This window comes from Callionymus lyra, chromosome 7 (assembly GCF_982586985.1).
Source record: "Callionymus lyra chromosome 7, fCalLyr1.hap1.1, whole genome shotgun sequence".
Lineage (NCBI taxonomy): Eukaryota > Metazoa > Chordata > Actinopteri > Syngnathiformes > Callionymidae > Callionymus > Callionymus lyra.
This window is the reverse complement of record NC_141824.1, coordinates 14036811-14054932: the sequence shown is the minus strand read 5'-3', so window position 1 is coordinate 14054932 and position 18122 is coordinate 14036811. Positions and strand designations below refer to the sequence as shown.

At 37.2% G+C, this 18122-nt stretch overlaps 2 protein-coding genes across 2 annotated transcripts in view; both read left to right on the top strand.

Moving 5' to 3' along the window:
- Positions 1 to 18122, top strand: part of dscaml1 (Down syndrome cell adhesion molecule like 1) — a 116904-nt gene that overhangs the window by 46703 nt on the left and 52079 nt on the right. The gene's annotated exons all lie outside the window — the stretch shown is intronic.
- The window catches only part of tmprss13a (transmembrane serine protease 13a), a 142957-nt gene that overhangs the window by 96681 nt on the left and 28154 nt on the right, over positions 1 to 18122 (top strand). The gene's annotated exons all lie outside the window — the stretch shown is intronic.

Below are 18122 nucleotides of genomic sequence, written 5' to 3'. Positions count from 1 at the left end.
CAAAATTGTCTTTTCAATTAAAAAAAAAGAAGTAAACAAGTAGGCTGTGAGCTGGAGGAATATTCAGTCTTAATGTATGTTGAAAATCTGGATGTTTCCTATTGAATTCGTTCAAGATTATCGTCGTAGTTCTTCATACTTTAGTAGCACTTTCAAGTGACGACGTCGACATCCGACACAGATGTTGTTGAAACCGAGGATGGAATCTGTGTTCATCTGCAAAGTTTCCGTCGCCGTTTATTCGGAGCGATGTGGAGTGTATGTCGCGTGTCACAATAAAGCCATCGGGCACCTGTGTGTGCGCTGCCACGTGCACTCCCAACTCCGCTGGATGTGTGCAGACGCGTGAGTCGTATTGCTGTCACTCACGGTGACGCAGAATGACACTGATCTTGTTTCACGCTGACATGTAACTGACTCTTCTGTCCTAACCTCTTAACCCCCTCCGAGCAGATATGTGTTCCTCCGCTGCGTGGTCACATTACATCAAACGCAAGCGCAGGGATTCTGCAAAAAAATACCATTTTTCTCCTCCTTAAACCTTTTATCATCGAGGGTGAAAATAGTTTTTTAAATCAAATTAACTACTTTCATAACAATAATGTAGTATTGGGATTATTTTCTCATCATTTCCAGGACAATTCCAAACCCATAGCTGGTCAGGATCTAAGCGATAAGAGGAATGTTCAGACTTGATCTAGTGTTTTTCTTACTCCGAGATCTTCTTAGATACTCTGAGATCTCACTGAGATCTACAACCAGGGTCTACCCTGATGCTGTGACCCGCCTCAGAGGTTTCTGGGTCAGTCCTGCTCCTCGTAATGAGCCGGCGTAAAGAAAAATGTGTTAGAATGTTTGTTTATAGAACACTTATGGTCAAATCGATTATACGTTCAACCGGACGACTGTAAAGTCGGGGTGACTCTGGTGTAAACACGGTTCTCGTCAGTCGCCCTCCGGGCCGTTGTTACGCACTGATGGTGAGCGGCTGTGAACGTGGCTTCAACACTGGGTTTAGAAAGACGGAAATTATTTCAGAATATTTGAGTGTTAAAATGACCTATAAGGATATAAGGTGATTCCTATGGAGGTATATCAGTGGCATCAGAATATGGAAGATTTAACATTTAAAAATGATTATGCTATTGAATTGTGGTCGGGGGGGGGGTTTAGCATTGGATTATTATTTTTATATAAATACATTTAATTGAAGGTTGATTTAGTTTTTATTGAATTCAGTTATTTCTTTATTAAAAGGTAGAATTTATTTTAAAAAAATTGAATAATTGAATTAAATATTAGACTATTTTCAAAATGAGTGATTTATTTTACACACACAGTTTCATACTCTAATTCAATAATCGAAAAATAACATTTCTCAATTCAATATTTTTTTATTTGTAGCCTTAAATTCAATATTAAAAATGTTGCTATAATGTACCACCGAACATGTGATGTCATTTGACGCCATATTAACTCATGATCAAGTTAAAAAAACGAACAAATTAAATCTTTCATTATAGAAATGATTCAATTGAATTTTAATAGAAAAAATAAAAATAAATCAACAATTAAAATGTTACATTTATAACATATACTTATATATATATATATATAGAAGCTAATGAAAATAAATGCACAAAGCAATTTCTTTCATACATTTTCATTAGTCCAGTGTTTTGAATGCGTATCATTTACGAGTGAGAATGACTGATTTTCTATTCTAGTGTTGCAACAGAGAGGCTGTCATTGATATTGTTATGCTTCGGATTCATGAGGTTAAGCCGTGACAAGTACACACAACAGCACACACACACACACAACACACACGCGCATACAAAAAAGTCTGCACTCATGGTCTGCCAGCACTTCGTGTTATCCCTCAGACAAATTACAACATCTTTCTCTCCTCCTCCACCTCCTCCATTTCTTCCAGCCCGCAATTGGATTTGAATAAAGATGGCTTTTCCTTTTCTTCTCCATTCTTTCCTGCCTCGGCTAAAGAGGGATTTGCCCAGGGAGATTACACACAAACACACTGTGGTGCGTGCACTCTCGCAGACGGTCACATCTGAGGGAAAGACGTCTTCACTAACACACTTATCTTCCCTTCCTCATGCACTTCTTCTTCTTCTTCTTCTCCCCCCTGCCTCCATGATAATGACACACTATAGCCAGAGGTCAAGAACCTCTTGTGTTGCCGTCTTTCAACGATTTTCTCGTCTTCTCTATCGCACACTCATCCGCTACAACTACTACACAACTTCATCCTGACGTCCTCCTTCATTCATCCCCTCATCATTAACCACGGCTCGGGTCAGGGAAGTCGACCCGGAGCCTCCCTGCAGAGCACTCAGTCTGACCTCCCACCTGACTTGTGTGTGTTGACTCATGTGTGCGTTGCTGCCGCGTTGTGCGTTTGTCCGTGGGAAGGATCCCTCGCCGCCGAGAGGAAAACATATGAAGTGTATCAGACGTTCAACCTCTGGGACTAATATCTGTGGTAGTGGAAGTATGGTTTGAATAATTGAAGGCCAGCGTCGACTCCTGGTCTTTAACCCTCCACCCCCGAGACAATTAAAATCAATATTTAAGAGGTGAAGTCACGATGTATGTCACACAATGATCCTATCAACACACTATCAGGAGTATTTCATCTCTTAAATACAATTTAACAAATGCAGTTTTTTGGATTTTGCCGGATTATTTTAGTTAAAAGACGTACAACTTGAATCACAAAATGTTGAAAATGCAGCGTCAACTGCAGACCTTTTGAAAAAGTGACAAACAAACAAAAACAACAATTATAATAACTAGTGTCGAAAGAATGTTGGCTCAGACTTTTGGTGTATGCTAGGCTACTTTGAGCTTTAGCCTAAGAAGTACTTATAACAGTTTATTTTCATGTCTAAACAAGAAGGATCTGTCTCGCCTGCAGTTAATACAAAACTCTGCAGCGAGAATTCTGACCCGCTCTAGTAGAAGAACTCACATTTCTCTCATACAACAGATCAAGATAGTCAAAATTATTTATTTATTTATTTTTTCTCTGGGTTTGTTCAAACTTCTGGAAAGATTTGATATTTGTCTTCTTGCTTGTTTTAAAAAATATATATATTTGTTAATCCAAATATGATTCATATTTGTAAGTTTAAGTGATGTTTGTTTGTGTAGCCAAACAATTGTTAACCATAGTAAGACATTAGGGGTAAGAACATGGCAATACGTATCACGATACAAGGGCAAGGTTTTGCAATATATTGTAATACTGCAGTAACAAGGATATATTTGTAGTATTGTCGAGTACTTGACTCTGGTGTTGCAGAATTTACAGACCACATGACTCTTGACGAAGTCCTAAGTGCTTTCATTTGTTTTAAAAAAACAAAATATGTCCAAACATCAGCTTTAAAAATGCTCCTGGAGTTGACAGTATCCTCTCATGCTCAGTCATCTCTGGGATCTCACAAGATCTTTTGTCCCTGAATTAGCTGAATAGGACGTAATGAATACTGCCATCTAAAGGCCAGATGTTTAATCCAAAAATACAAATGAAATTAAATGAATGAAAAAGGATCGATACATTGCTGTTTAATACAGTATCATGGGGAAAATGCTGCGATATTTAAGTGTATTGATATTTTGTAACAATTCTGTCACAACCCATAATAATAAGCTTCTCCAAAACTAGACTTTACGATTTTACTAGTATTCGTCCGAAAGCAAAATCCATTTACCCCAGAACTGCTGCCTTCTGACTGGTGATGATATTTCAAATACTAAAAATGTATCTCAGATTATTGATCTAATAGTTGTAGAAAAATGCTTTTTTTGGGGTGGCGTGAGGTGTATATACCCCCTTTTGAAGAGCTTTTATATAACTAATCCACAAATTATATTCATATTTTACACAAAGTAGAACCATTTATATAAACACAATACTATTATAAAATGTATCCTTACATTTATTTTAACTCTATGTCCCTCTAACTCTTACAGTAGGAGCGGAAAAGTAAGTAAACCAAACTGTAGCTCTCTCCACACAGAGTGATGAATACTTCAACACATTCATGGATCCAGATGGTAGTTCAGATCACCCTCCAAAGAATGTGATTCTTATCAGAATTTCCCTAAATGACTTCCTTGGCAGAGTTTTCCTATTTTCACTCTAGTAAGTTGACATATTTATGTGGAGTATTTTTGTGTGTTTGTTTGTGCAGCTGCCTCCGATCGCACACGTGTACATCATAAACGCTGCGTTTGTTTGTTTCATCACCTGAATTGTTCGCTCGGTACACGTCGTGCTGGACCGAGATTACCTGAGTCAACAGACGATGGTTCGCGCAGAGACGTGAGTCGAGGAAAAGGATGCAGGATTTTAGAAAGTAGAAGTCTCACGATTGCTTTTCATCCTTCTTTCTTTTCTAACCACCATCTCTCCATTGCTGGGCCACCAGTGGTGGTAATGGGAGGGACCTGTCGGCTCACTTAATGCAGCTAATGTTTGCCAGAGCCCGGGGACACGAGCACAGAGACACACACAGTCCTGACACACAACGCTTCGTTCGCTTATCGCCGCTCTGTCACATTCCCACCCTTTTCCTTCACAAATGTGCCTTTTTTCCATTGTGTTTATCAACCAAACTAACACTATTATCGCAGAAGTCTCCTTCCTATGATGGACAGTTTGACCTCTAAACAATCTGACCTCTGTTGATATTGTATTTTTATATTTAGAAGTTATATATTTATTTGTAAACACTATGATGTTTTAGCGGCCTGTTAAATTAAATACAATTTGCTTTTTCACAAATTATTATTATGTTTTCCATGTTCAAAGATAGGACACTGTTGTTGTTGCTATTAATGGTATTTAATATTTTATTTATTACATAATCAATCTTTTTTCGTCTTATGATAAAAATCTGCTTAAACATTACACTTATTTGTATTTTTTAATATTAGTCTTTATTTAAATCTTGAATACATTGGATTTTGCCAGATTATCTTAGTTCAGAGATGTAAAACTCAAATCATGAAATGTTTAAAATGCAGTGTCAACTGCCGACCTGTTGAAAAAGTGACAAACAAACCATCAAAAACAACAAATATAATGATTAGTTTTAAAAGAATGTTGTAGCAAACTTTTGGTGTATGCTAGGCTACTTTGAGCTTTCGCCAAAGAAGTGCTTTTAACAGTTTATTTTCATGTCTAAACAAGAAGTATCTGTCTCGCCTGCAGTTCATACAAAACTCTGCAGCGAGGATTCTGACCTGTTCTAGTAGAAGAACTTGCATTTCTCCGATCCTTAAAAGTCTTCACTGGCTTCCAGTTTCTTTCAAGATCAATTTTAAAATTCTGGTTCTTACTTTCAGATCTATTCATGGTCAGACTTCTCCTTCCATCAGTGATCTGATCCAGCCTTACACCCCAGCTTGGGCTCTGAGGTCTGTGGATCAGAATCTTCTGATGGTTCCTGAACACGCTTCAGGACCAGAGGAGAGAAATCCTTCAAGGCTGTTGCTCCTAAGCTTTGGAACGATATTCTTCTCTCTCTGTGTTTGATGATCTACTGACTCCTTCAAGAATCATCTTAAGACATTCTTAATAGTGCTTTTCCCTGATTTTATGGGACTCCTGTGTTTGTCTTGTGTGTCCTGATCTTTTAAAGTATATATTTTAACTATATATTGTTTTTGATTGTTCTAGCCCTTTGTGACCCTGGTCTAGAAAGGTCAATTGAAATCAATTTAATTAAAGATGTATTTTCAGTACATGTAGGCCACAAAAAAAAGGATTTTATCACTTCTTCTTCAAACACACGTCAATTTTCAGTAAATAGTCACACCCATGACTGAACAAACAAACATAGAGAAGCAAAAACCTTCATAAAGACTTATAGGCAGAAGATTCCTCCACTATTTTTGCCTACATCCCTCTTCGGCGCCTTCGTCTATTCCTCTCATACGCTCGGTTGCTCTGATGAATTTCATCCAAGAAAATCCGATATGCGGAGGAATCTCTCCCTTCATCCCCCTCTTTGCCTTCCCTTCCTGTCGTCTACTTTTTGTGTTCTTGTGCTCCCCATCTCTGTCTTCCTCCTCACCTGATTAACCTTCCTTTTCTACGTGGATCTCATTCTCTCTCATTATGATGATTTTCAGCTTCAGCTTCAGTCGACCATTAAAACCAAGCAGAAGCAGAGACTTTATTTATTTTTTAAACGTGCACTGCTAGACTTATTTAACATTTTTCACGTGCATTTCATCAACAAAACAAGCTTTCTTCAGGTTTAAAGCCATTTAATATTTATCTGAACTGATTCACTTGCATTCTCGTGAATGACCTTGATATTAACCTCAAGGTGAATCGTCACATTGACACTAACAAAAGAAGTTGACACTCGTTGTGTTGTTGTTGATAAATGATGCACAAGGATTCCGTCTGATAACAAATAAGTACATGAATTAGTACTCATGTACTTTACAAAGATTTATATGTAAGATAAGTTTATTCCATGAAAAAAAAAGATATATAAAAGACTAAAAGCACTAAGAAAGGAGCCAGTTTTTCTTTATTAGTCCCACAAGGGGGAATTGTGGTTACAGCATCATCAGGGGGGAAAAAATACAATAAGCAAGAAAATAATTGAATAAAAATACTTAAATAATAAAACAATACAAATATAAGACTTGTTATTTCACAAAAATATACAGTTTACACAAAAAAATGACAATATTTACAACAAAAAAAAGTACCAGTGTGTTATTTTTCTGGATCATTTTGTAAAAAAAAAAGTCTTTGTGTAAAAGCTATGCAACTTCCAGGATTTAAAAATCTTAAACCTCTGAAACCAATCGTACTTGTTAACCCCTAAATAACACGAATCAAACTCAAGGTCCAAGTGCTAAACCTGGCCCGATGATTTGTTTTATGTGGCCCGCTCTATGGTTGGTTAAGAAAGTAAGAATGACCTATAATTGATTGTTTAAGCGCTTTGTGACCCTGGTCTAGAAAAGTGCTCTATAAATATAAATATAAATGACTTACTTACTAACTACAAAGATGTCAGTATTTCAAATAAATAAGCGACATAATGAATGTCAACAATATATAGAAAGGCTGACAATAAAAGTAAAACTGATTGAAGTAAAGGAATTTGATGGAGAATAAATTTAGGGATAATGGGGAAAAGTGAGACTTGGAAAAACAATCTTTCTTTAGGTTTAACGCCCTTTAATAATTATCTGAACTCAGTCACTCGCATTCTATTGATTGACCTTGATAATAACCTCAAGGTTAGTTGTCACATTGCAGTTGCGGCTCGTGATTAAACATTAGTCACTAACAAAAGAAGTTGACGCTCATTGTGTTGATGTTAATAACCGACGCACAAGGATTCCAACATGACAGGATGTCAACAAATAACTATTGACCTGCAAAATGTTTATTTTCCTATTATTATTCTTATTGTGAATCAGCAGCATTTTTTTCAACACTGTAAATGTCTCCTCAGAAAGTAGTTAGTAATCCAAGTAAAGTCAACACTTTCAGCCTCTCTTTATGCCTCGGACACGTCTCTGAGCCGCTGGATGCGAGAGCGAATGGACCAGAGAGCTGACTTGTTATTGTGTTGTTGCATCAACCAAGGTACGTTAGTCACAACAGGGACTTTGTGCTTGACCGATTGTGTAACACTTGGCTACATACGCTGCATTCGTGTTTGTGCGATGGTTACAATTGAACTGAAATTCTGATGGTTCATCATCATCATATCTGTAATGTCTCATTTCATAATCATATGTATTCTAAAAATATATAAAAAATTAATTAATGGAATCTCAATTTATCATAATAAAGATTCACATTTCTATAGATTATTATTTGTGTCAGTACTTATTTTAGTACACATTTCATATTAGTATGAATATTTTATTTATTTTAAATAATTATAGAGATCACATTTGTTTTTAACGCCATTTAAATTTACTTTAGAGCTCAAGATTCATCTTCTATTTTCCTACGAAAACTGTTTTTGTCGGAAACAAATCTGGCCTCTCTCCGGGTCCGTCCCTGGAATGTCCCCTCCCCCTCACTGTAGCAGTGACATTGGGCTAAAGTGGGACAGAGTGTAGGGGCGCAGTGAGGCAGAAGAGACGGAGACACAGTCAGGCAGGCAAGAGTTGGAACCTCCTCCTCCTCCTCCTCCTCCTCCACCTCCTCCTCCTCGTACATACCTTGGGCACTCGTGGCCCCTCAGGCCTGAGCTCCACGTCTGGAGAGCCGCTTTTAGCGTGTCACCACGACTCTACTCCAATTTGCAACATCTGTGTCTGCAACTCTTTTGCTCCCCAACTTGTTTTTTTTTTTTTTTTCCAGTGTTGACTCCTCCTTCTTCTCCTCCTTCTTCATCCCCTTTTGGGTCTTCGTCGCCAAGATGCCCAGCAACAGCAACAGTGGTGCATCATCACTGTTGTGCGGGTAGACTCTGGGTAGATTGAAGTTTAGATCAGCGGCATCAGAAGATTGAATTGTTGAATTTAACATTTCAAGTGATGACATTTTGAAAAAGAGTATTTTAAGCATTGAATTATATATATATTTTTAATTATTTAATGGAAAAATTTCAGTATTTTCAAAATAAAGGCCCTTTTTTTGCATAATAATGGATAATCTAATCCCAATCTTTTATGAACCTATTCTAAATTCTATTTTTTTTAAATTTCATTTCAATCCTTTTAAATTCAATATTAAACATGTTTAATGTTGCAATAGTTACGCCAGACAATACCATCAAAAAAGTACAGAGCTATAGAGATGTGATGCAATACTTTAACTACATTTTTATATTGAATTTAAAAGGATACAAATTGAAATGTATTGAATTTAGAGACTTTTTTTTTTTTTTTGCATTATTGGAATTAGAATATTAAACTCTGAGTAAAATATTAGAATTTTTTTTAAATCAATTATTTTGAAATAAAAAATCAATCTGTCAATAAAGATTGATTTCAACCAGTCAATAAAGACAAAATAAATAATCAAAACAAAAAATATACTGTAAAAAAACAAAATAATTTCAATAAAAAACATTTTGAACGTTAAATTCAACCTTTCAACATAACGTCACTGATGCACTTCCATACAGGAAGCGAAGCAGAGGAAGAAGCCTCTGTACGGCGAGCACTGATCCGCGATAAAGGCCTTCCTCCTCCGTGACCCCCCGCTCCCCAGATCCAGCAAGTGTCACCGCGATGGCGTTTACATGCTCTGGCGCTGTAGAGCCGAGGCTGAGGTTCAGCGGAGCACGACTGTATTGATTCAAACAAGATCCTATCACAACAGTGCGAGCGGCAGTCGACTCACGGCGACTCTAGTGAAGTACGACTGCTGAGAAGACAGAATGTCAACACGCCCAAAATATTATTTTCTATCGATTCACTGACACACTCTGTTCCACTACATAACTTAAGAAAGGTGCCTGGCTTTTTATTTAGGGTTAGCATTTAGCTTGTGTGCGTGCCCTGGGTAGTAGTGAGTCTTTTTTGTGGTTGTTTGTCTGAAGTGTCTGTTATTTTGTGCGTTTTTATGCTAACTTTTTTAAGCTAACACTTTCCCGTTCTTCCTGATGAGACAAAGATTTTAAAAATTGAAAAAAGGCTAAATTAGGCTAATTCAAAACATTTAACTCCTGGAGTTTCTCACACGATGTACATTTGTATTTCAATATTTGATCCAATGCATCGGACATTTGAGCTTCTTCCAAGCATTTTTAATTTTAAAAACACAGGGTTAATGTTTGAGAGATTGTCACTCAGTTGTTTTCTAGGAATCAAGTCTGTTTTTAAATCAGGTTAAAAGTTGTCACTTGTGTTATTAGCGTGTGCTGCACGCTGAGATTAGCTTTTGACAATTATAAACAACGGAAAAAAACGGTGCCATAAATACACTTTTTTGGTGATTTGTTCAGTATTTTAGTTGCTTGTTATGTAACAAAATGTTTTTCTGAGTTTTATATCAAGTCTTGTTTTTTCAGTACATGAATTAAAAAGCTACTTAGCATTTTTAGCATTAGCTTCTGGCTGTTGTGTTGGTTCTGGGTAGAAGTGTCTTTTGTGGTCATTTTCCAAGTTTATTTGTTATTTGGGGGGTTTTCTTTCAATCTTTTACTTAGCTTACACTTCCAAATTTAATCCTGATCCTTCTTTATGCTTCAAAATGCTGAAATAAATTAGGAAAAAAAGGAAAGTGTAATTCTTAACATCTTAAATACATAACTTAAAGTAAAAATATCTCAGAAGTCCTCGACTAAGAGTCAGAGTTAGGCCCACAAGTGTCTTAAATGTCCTTCTTTTTTCAACGTTTAATGCAATTCCCTGAAAGTGAGATCACCTCCCCAGCATGATGACTTGAGTTAATGTTTACGAGATTAGATTTTCTAGTAATCAAGTATGTTTTTTTTTTTACATCAATCATCCCTTGTGTTGTGTGCTTAGCTGTAATAATTGGCGACAATTTCATTAAATAAATGAACTTTATTTGTGTGATTTGTTAGGTATTTTTGTCCGGTAGTTCGATTGACTTTGCCTCAGGTGTCATCACACCTGTGATTCCCAGTCCATGTCTTGATAAACCTACAATCTGTCTCGCTCCACGCTACATGCTGTTCACTCAATTATTGATGACCATGCACCTCCGAAAACTGAGGGACTCGTGTGATTTCAGGTTCTATTGTTCCACCGGTGGTGGTCCTGGGCAGGAAACAAGGTTGCACTTGAGAGGATGCTGCTGCTGCATCTGTGTGTGTTTATAATGCATTAAAGATGTCCTGCTAGCCTTCTCATGACTGCTGAGCATGTCCCTATCAATTATCCAGAAGGATAAATAATTGAAGGTGAAGCGACACAATGCAGCACGTTGTTGACAAGTTTCTGGTATCTGTGTTTTTTTGTGTTTTTTTTGGGAGAGATTTTTAAAGTTTGTTTTGAAACATGCAAGGCTAACAAAAAATCTAGAATTCAGACTGTAGTGGTAGGTTTCGCTTCTTCTTTTATCTACATGCCATTATCCGTTTTCTACTTCCTCGTGCCGCTTGAATATTTATGATGCTTCCAATTAGGGTCACCTTCATGTGGTCGGGATAGACCTTTAAGTACGGGGAGGGAAGTAGAAGTAGTCAGATGGTCTGATTTGTTATCTGTTGTATTTTTTATGTCGTGTCTGATGGGTTTTTCACACATCTGTTTTTGTATTTTTTACAGTTTATGGCATACTGTGTTTTAGAAGTTTCTTACGCAAAATACTGCCATTTTTATTCAAGAATTTTCTTTATTAACCTGAATCACCACTTGAACTGCATCATGGGTAAGACATTTTTTATTCTGGCTTTAGTATTTATCTGAAAATAAATAGTAGTTTTGAAGTAGAATTGTTTGGCTACACAAGTGCTGGAGGTCAAGGGCAGCATGGAGGTGAAGGTGCCTGAGTTTAAAGAGCAGAACAGACTGTTAGATAATCTTGACCAAAAGTGTCTCCATGATGCAGACACTAAGAAACACATGTGTCATGAATGAGAGACTAAAATAAACTCACCTAAAAGTTTTTTTTTTCTGTATTAACATAGTTTATTCTGCCAAATAGTTTAAATAGTTATCAATAGAGAACAACAAGTAAATGTGGCTGTTCATTTCCTACTGGGGGTTGTGGGAAAATATTGATACACTTAAATATTGCGGCTTTTTTTTTCACGATACCGTATAAATGTTCAACAACACTGTATTGATTCAAAAAATAATAATAATAACATTAAAATATTTACAGTGTTTATTTTGGGTTAGAACTTGGCAGCACTCATATTTTCCATGGATAAAGTAACAATGAAACCTGCTAGATGACTGAGGACGAGAGGATACAGTCCACTCCAGCAGCTTTTAAAGCTGTTGTTGGGACATATATTGGTTTAAAAAAAACCAAATGATTAATACTCGGAACAATCCTACTGTATCACAATATCTCATATTGTTTCCCTTGTTTGGTGATACATATCTTACCGACAGATATAAACACTAGTTTCTCCTGCGTGGATCTCAGACGATCGTAGCTCACGTTCATATTTCCTCGAGACAAACACGCGTCAGTCGTTCACAGCACGCAGAGAAGCCCGGAACAGGAAAATGATAGCGATCATGCGACTGATAAAGGAGAGAGGGCGGGCGGTGTGATGAGGGGGGGGTGTATTGATTTGACACCGCGGCTCTGTTCATTTCCATTCATCTGCCCTTGTAATGGGGGTGTTAATATGGCAGAGAGGAGAAGAGGGCAGGCCGGGGGATTTAGGAGGATGAGAACATTTTATTAGAATCCAATCTTTATTATCTGTCATCGCTGACAGGCGCACGCCGGCGAGCTAGCGCCGAAGACATGCAAACATAAGGGAAGATCGTGGATGCTGGTCGGTTGTTGCTTGTCAGGCTTGAATGAAAGTCACATGGTTTTGTGACAACTTTGGACAGAAAGAGCTTCACCTTAGTCTCTCCTGCCTGTTGTTCATTTTCAAATGAATTAATCTAGACATTTTGGGCCCTGAAAAAGGAGGACAATCTGAAGATAACTGATATTTAAACACAACTTTATTTTAATTATCTTAACCCTGTCGAGTGAACAGGTCACACATGACTCCGAACATGTGTCGGCGTGAAAGGTTCAGTATATCTGTGATGTTTAATGACTTGTAAACTGCCTCTCATCCGATGTAATCTGGGATTAGCCTCAACCCTTCATCACCCGGTGGAAAATATTCCCTCGTATGTTGTCCGAACTGCAAAAAGGACCTTTTTTTGGAATCCACATAATCTGGTGTCTTGGCTTATTTGTGTGTTTGTTGACAAAAATCAGTGATTCATAAACTAGGCTGAAATGGTTTGGTTTTATTACTTTTTGTAGAGAGAATTTTACTGAGAAAAAAGGTTAAAAATGTAATTGGATTCAAAATTCAATTGCAATAGAAAATTACTTGAAAACACAAAAATATTTTAGGTGTAGTTTTAATAAGCCTAAAATATGTTGTATATTAACTTAAAATTGAATAAAAAATTACACAAATAACTTAAAACAATAGATGTCATTCACGATTTTTGTCTAGAATTTTGCCATTAAAGTAACTGAACCTTTAAAAAAAACACGGGTTCTGTCCATGGTGCTGGAAACCTTTACTACCATAAGAGACACACTGTAATGGAACATTTAAGACATCATTTTATAATTACATATATATTGTTATAATAATAATAATAGTGGTTTCAGTCTCTGTTGTGGTAACAAAAAAAACAAAAAAAACAACATATATTGCCATTGTAAAAGTATAAATATTGTACAGAATACTTGCTAGTAGTGAAAATACCAACATTTTAATCCCAAATTATGTCTTTTATTTGTTTTTAAATACATACATGTATTTAAATGTATGTTTCTACACAAGAACGGAGACAGTCTTTACGTTATTTATTTTATTCTTTGGTATATTTTTAATCTATTTCATTATTTGTATTGATTTTCGTAAAAAAAATTAAACAGTCAATCAATCTGTGATATTTCAATCGATTAAGAAATCATTTTCAAATCACTGCTGCAGTATTTTAAACGGTCGCTTCCATCTTTTTTTTGACGCCGTTTTCCCACACGGGGCTACATGACACATCGAGCTCACGTGAGACACGCTGCAGCGCCCCCTATCCAGCTGTTGCTACGCAAGTATGCAGGCCCTAGCAACAGCAAGCGAGGGAGCGAACGAAAAAACGAGTGATTCTGATGAGCGTAAGGGAGGGAAATGGGTAAAAGAGAGGGAGAGAGGAGAGGAGGGAACCTTACAGCATTAATAAGTGATGAGTCGAGCTGTGAGAATTGCTGTTAGTTAGCATTGCAGCAGCACCGGCTTCATTTGCATGGAAGCACCAAACCCGTTTTCCATTTTCTCTCAGTTTTCAACGGATTCTTTCCACCAAACTTGCTTCATTACTGCTTCTTCTTCCACATTAAACAAATTCACTAAACGTTATCACAATGTTTATTTAAAAGGCTGTATAACTGTGAGCTATTCGGAATAATTTAACCTTCTTTAAGTCCAACTAGTGTTGTTTATCGGCAAGAATCAGGGGATACGATACGTTTCACGATAAAGGGGCAACGTAAAAGCGGCTACGATATATTGCAATACTGTAGGAACAAGGATATGTTTGTAGTTGTGTCCGAGTACTTACTGACTCTTAACATCACATCGCTTTAATTTGTTTTTGAAACCAAAAATATGTCCAAACATCAGCTTTAAAAGATGCTGGAGTCCACTGTATCCTCTCGTCCTCAGTCATTGCAATCTCACGGGTTGAGGAGAGGTTAGTGAGTGTTGCTATCTAGCCACCGGAATTGCAATTAAAACACAAAAATGAACAAACGCTGTTAGAATTTGCATGTTAATGAATACATTAAATGACATAAAAATTTAATTATTTCATTTATGGACTCTTTATTTTGATATATAATCATTATTTAGGGAGAAAATATAATTACAATACAATAAAATTGTTTAGTTTTTTATCGATTCAGTACTGTACAATATTGATGCAGTATTGTAAACAAGACAATTAAGTTATTTTCCTACACCTAACTGAAGGAAATGTTACGTTCTTTCTCTCGCTCTCACAGCTTCAGACCATTGATCCTGTCGACACTTTCCAGGTCTCATTTGAATGTGTGTGTCTGTTACACACACATAAACACACACACACACACACACACACACACACATTACACACACATACACACACACACAGGTAGGAATGGCTTCACTCAGTTTGACTTCCTGCCTCTGGCCAATCAGAGCAAGTGTTTCCATCAGAAATACACACACACACATGTAAAAAGAGAGAAGAAAAAAAAAAGTACACACTTGCAGAAAATGCCCAGATAGCAAGGGCGAGAGGGCAGATCCAACAGAGCGATCGGAGAACAAAAGTCATCCCGACACCGTGAAGGGATGAGGGGGTCAAGGGATGAAGGAGAAGAACGGGATTTTGTTCCTCTCTGGGGCGTTCAGAAGGGAGACGTTTCTAAAAAGGGAAACACACCCAATGAACATGTTACACACACACACACACACAAAAAAAAAAAAACGACAAACTCCTGGAGGCGTAAGCAGACTAGACGAGAATTGATCTTCTCTCCCACAAGGAGATTCTGGCGAGGGGAGAGAGGGAAAGACAGACATGGAAGGATTATAAGCAAGTGTTCTCGGGCCTGCAGGCCTGTCATCCCTCTCACTCTCACTCCTTCTTCTGTCACTCCCAATGGCGTGTTTCTCTTTATCTCCCCATCTCGCCACCCATTAATCTTCATCCGCTGTCCGACTCCCTCCTGGGTCGTCCCCTTCCTCAGCGCCGGAGAGCAAGTGACCGGGGATAAAACATCAGTTAATAGGAGAGGAGGGGATACATTTAAGAATCGGATAACAAACACAAGACCAGTTGAGTTGTTGTAGGATTCATTGATGAGTCACAGAGAAAATGTGTCAAACACATTGTTTTTTTTCCCACTATACTGAATCAACATATATAGCATTCTATTGATTTTATTTATTTTTTATTTTTGGCTTTCAAATCATTATTTTACTTCCAAAAAAGGTTTTTTTATCGTTTATTTTTCAATAATTTTATTTTTATTTTTTTACTTACAATTATCATGCGAATATCCACAGTGTTTGTTCATTTTTGTGTTGCAATTAAACTTCTGGACGCTAAATCGCAGCAGCCGTTATGTCCTCTGCAGCTAAAGAAACAATGAAATCCTACGGAATACCTACTATGACTGAGGACTAGAGGATACAGTCTAGCTTTTTTAAAGCTGCTGTCTGGACATATTTTGGTTTCAAAACAAATGAAAGCAGTTACGACTTCATTAAGAGTCATGTGGTCTGTAAGTTCTGCAACACCGGAGTCAAGTACTCAACAATACTACACATATATACTTGTTAGTACAGTTTTGCAAGGCGATCAGTGATTTAAAACTCTGGTTTATTCCCACACACTTAATACTGTTAACTTAGACTCTGAGGCTCCCGCTACTTCCGAACCAGATAAAGGAATAAACAAATATTTTGTACTTATCGTCAAATGCCAAAACACACAACGATGAAAACAACTTTTTAAGGACCCCCAATAAACCCTTTCGTGGCCCAGTTACACCAGGATTCAGCTCTGGCGCCCCCTGGTCAAACGAGAGTGATGTTTTCAACCAGAAATATAGAAATACATATAATTTCTTATTTTACATTTTAAATCATCATTTTGATGTATCTTCCATTGTCATATGTTGTTGTTTATTTCCCCCCCAAAAAAGTTTGGAATTTTGTCTTGATCCCCTTTATATCCGCTGTCCTTAAGTCGATACACACGAGACACAAACGCACACCTTGGGTTTCTAGTTCACTCGTATATAATTTCAATTGAAAAGCTCCTTGAGTCAATAACTGAACGCATTCGTGACCGTCAGTCAGGAGGAAAGTGAGGAAAGTCAGAACCGAGGGGAATAAGTTTCTACTCTCTGACAAGTGCTTTCTCATTAATATCTACTGCAGCGTTTTCTTTCCTTCCATTCTTAAACATTTCCTGACACCCCCCCCCTGCACCCCCTCACACTCTCTGCCAAGCTCAACTCCTGGTCCGTCTGACTCTCTCCAGGCTTGTTGTGACAGGATCAACTAGTGTGTTATTCTGCCTCCACTTGCCAACTGCACATTATCCTGTGAGGCTTAATGTGCAGGTTTAAACAAAAGACCATGTTGAAATTACAGCTCACGTCCCTGAGCACAACGGTCCGACTCGCTCGGATAAGTTGCTACGTGACGCACATAAATAATGATGTACATACGGTGTGTATTAATAATACACAAACACTAATGGACGATCGGATAAACAGGAAAAAAAAAACAACATCTTAATACTTTTTGTTCACAAGTAGCATTTAAATATTAACCCCACCTGTGTTCTACCCGAGATCCTGCTTGTCAACACGAGCAGAAAGACAACGAAACAAGAATTTTTAACAACAAACACACACAAAGACACACACAGGATGCATTGCAACACTGCTGAAAATAACCCTTTGGGAAACAGAATACAAAAAGACTCAGGGAAGCGTAAAGAATCAAACACTGAAATTCACTCTCCTCGTATTTTTACACAAATACGCACACACTCACACACTCACACACACACACACACACACACACACACACTATTGACAGGGATATAAATCAGAGGTGGTCCGAGGAGTCAGTGATGTGAAATGAAAATGACACTAATATGCTGTTACCATAACACACACTGCAACGTCAATTATTTACACCTACAATAACTTTCCTTCTCCTCCTTTTTCCTTCCTCTCGTCTGTCCTCCTGGATTGTCTTTATGTCTCCTGATGGAGACGACACGGAACGTTAAAAGCTCCCATGTGTTCGCTTAAGTGCTGCGGCTCTGCCTTTTTCTTCTGTTCTGATTTCCTCCACCGCAATCACGTTTTTCTCTGTTTTTTTCCTCGAAATTATGCTCATGAATGTTTGGATTGACGTGTTCGACTCTTCCCGAAGTATTTCTTTGGATGTATGGAAGTATAACAGTGGCATCAGAATGTTGTTTATTATTTAAAATGTTTAAATGTAAATGTTGTTATTGAAATGTTTTTGTTTTTTTAAGCTTTGAATATTTAAAAAAATTAATTCAATAACTTCTATCTTAAAGGTTGAATTTGTGTTGTTTTTTTTAATAATTGAATTTAAAATACGCATTTTTTTTTAGTTTTTTACACATATAGTTTGATATTATAATTTGGGAAATGAAAAAATGCTTTTGATGATTTTCTAAATTTCGTATTTTTATTTATTTATAGCCTTTTAAATTCAATTGATATGATGGTCCCACCAGACAGTACTGAGCTACCTGATGATCAGCCAATCATGCGACCCGCAGATGATCATGTGACATTGTAGAAGCATTTTTACGTCAATTGTAGCGAATGGCACAATTATACCAACATTTTAATGTTAAATTTGGCTATAAAAGGCTATAAATAAAAA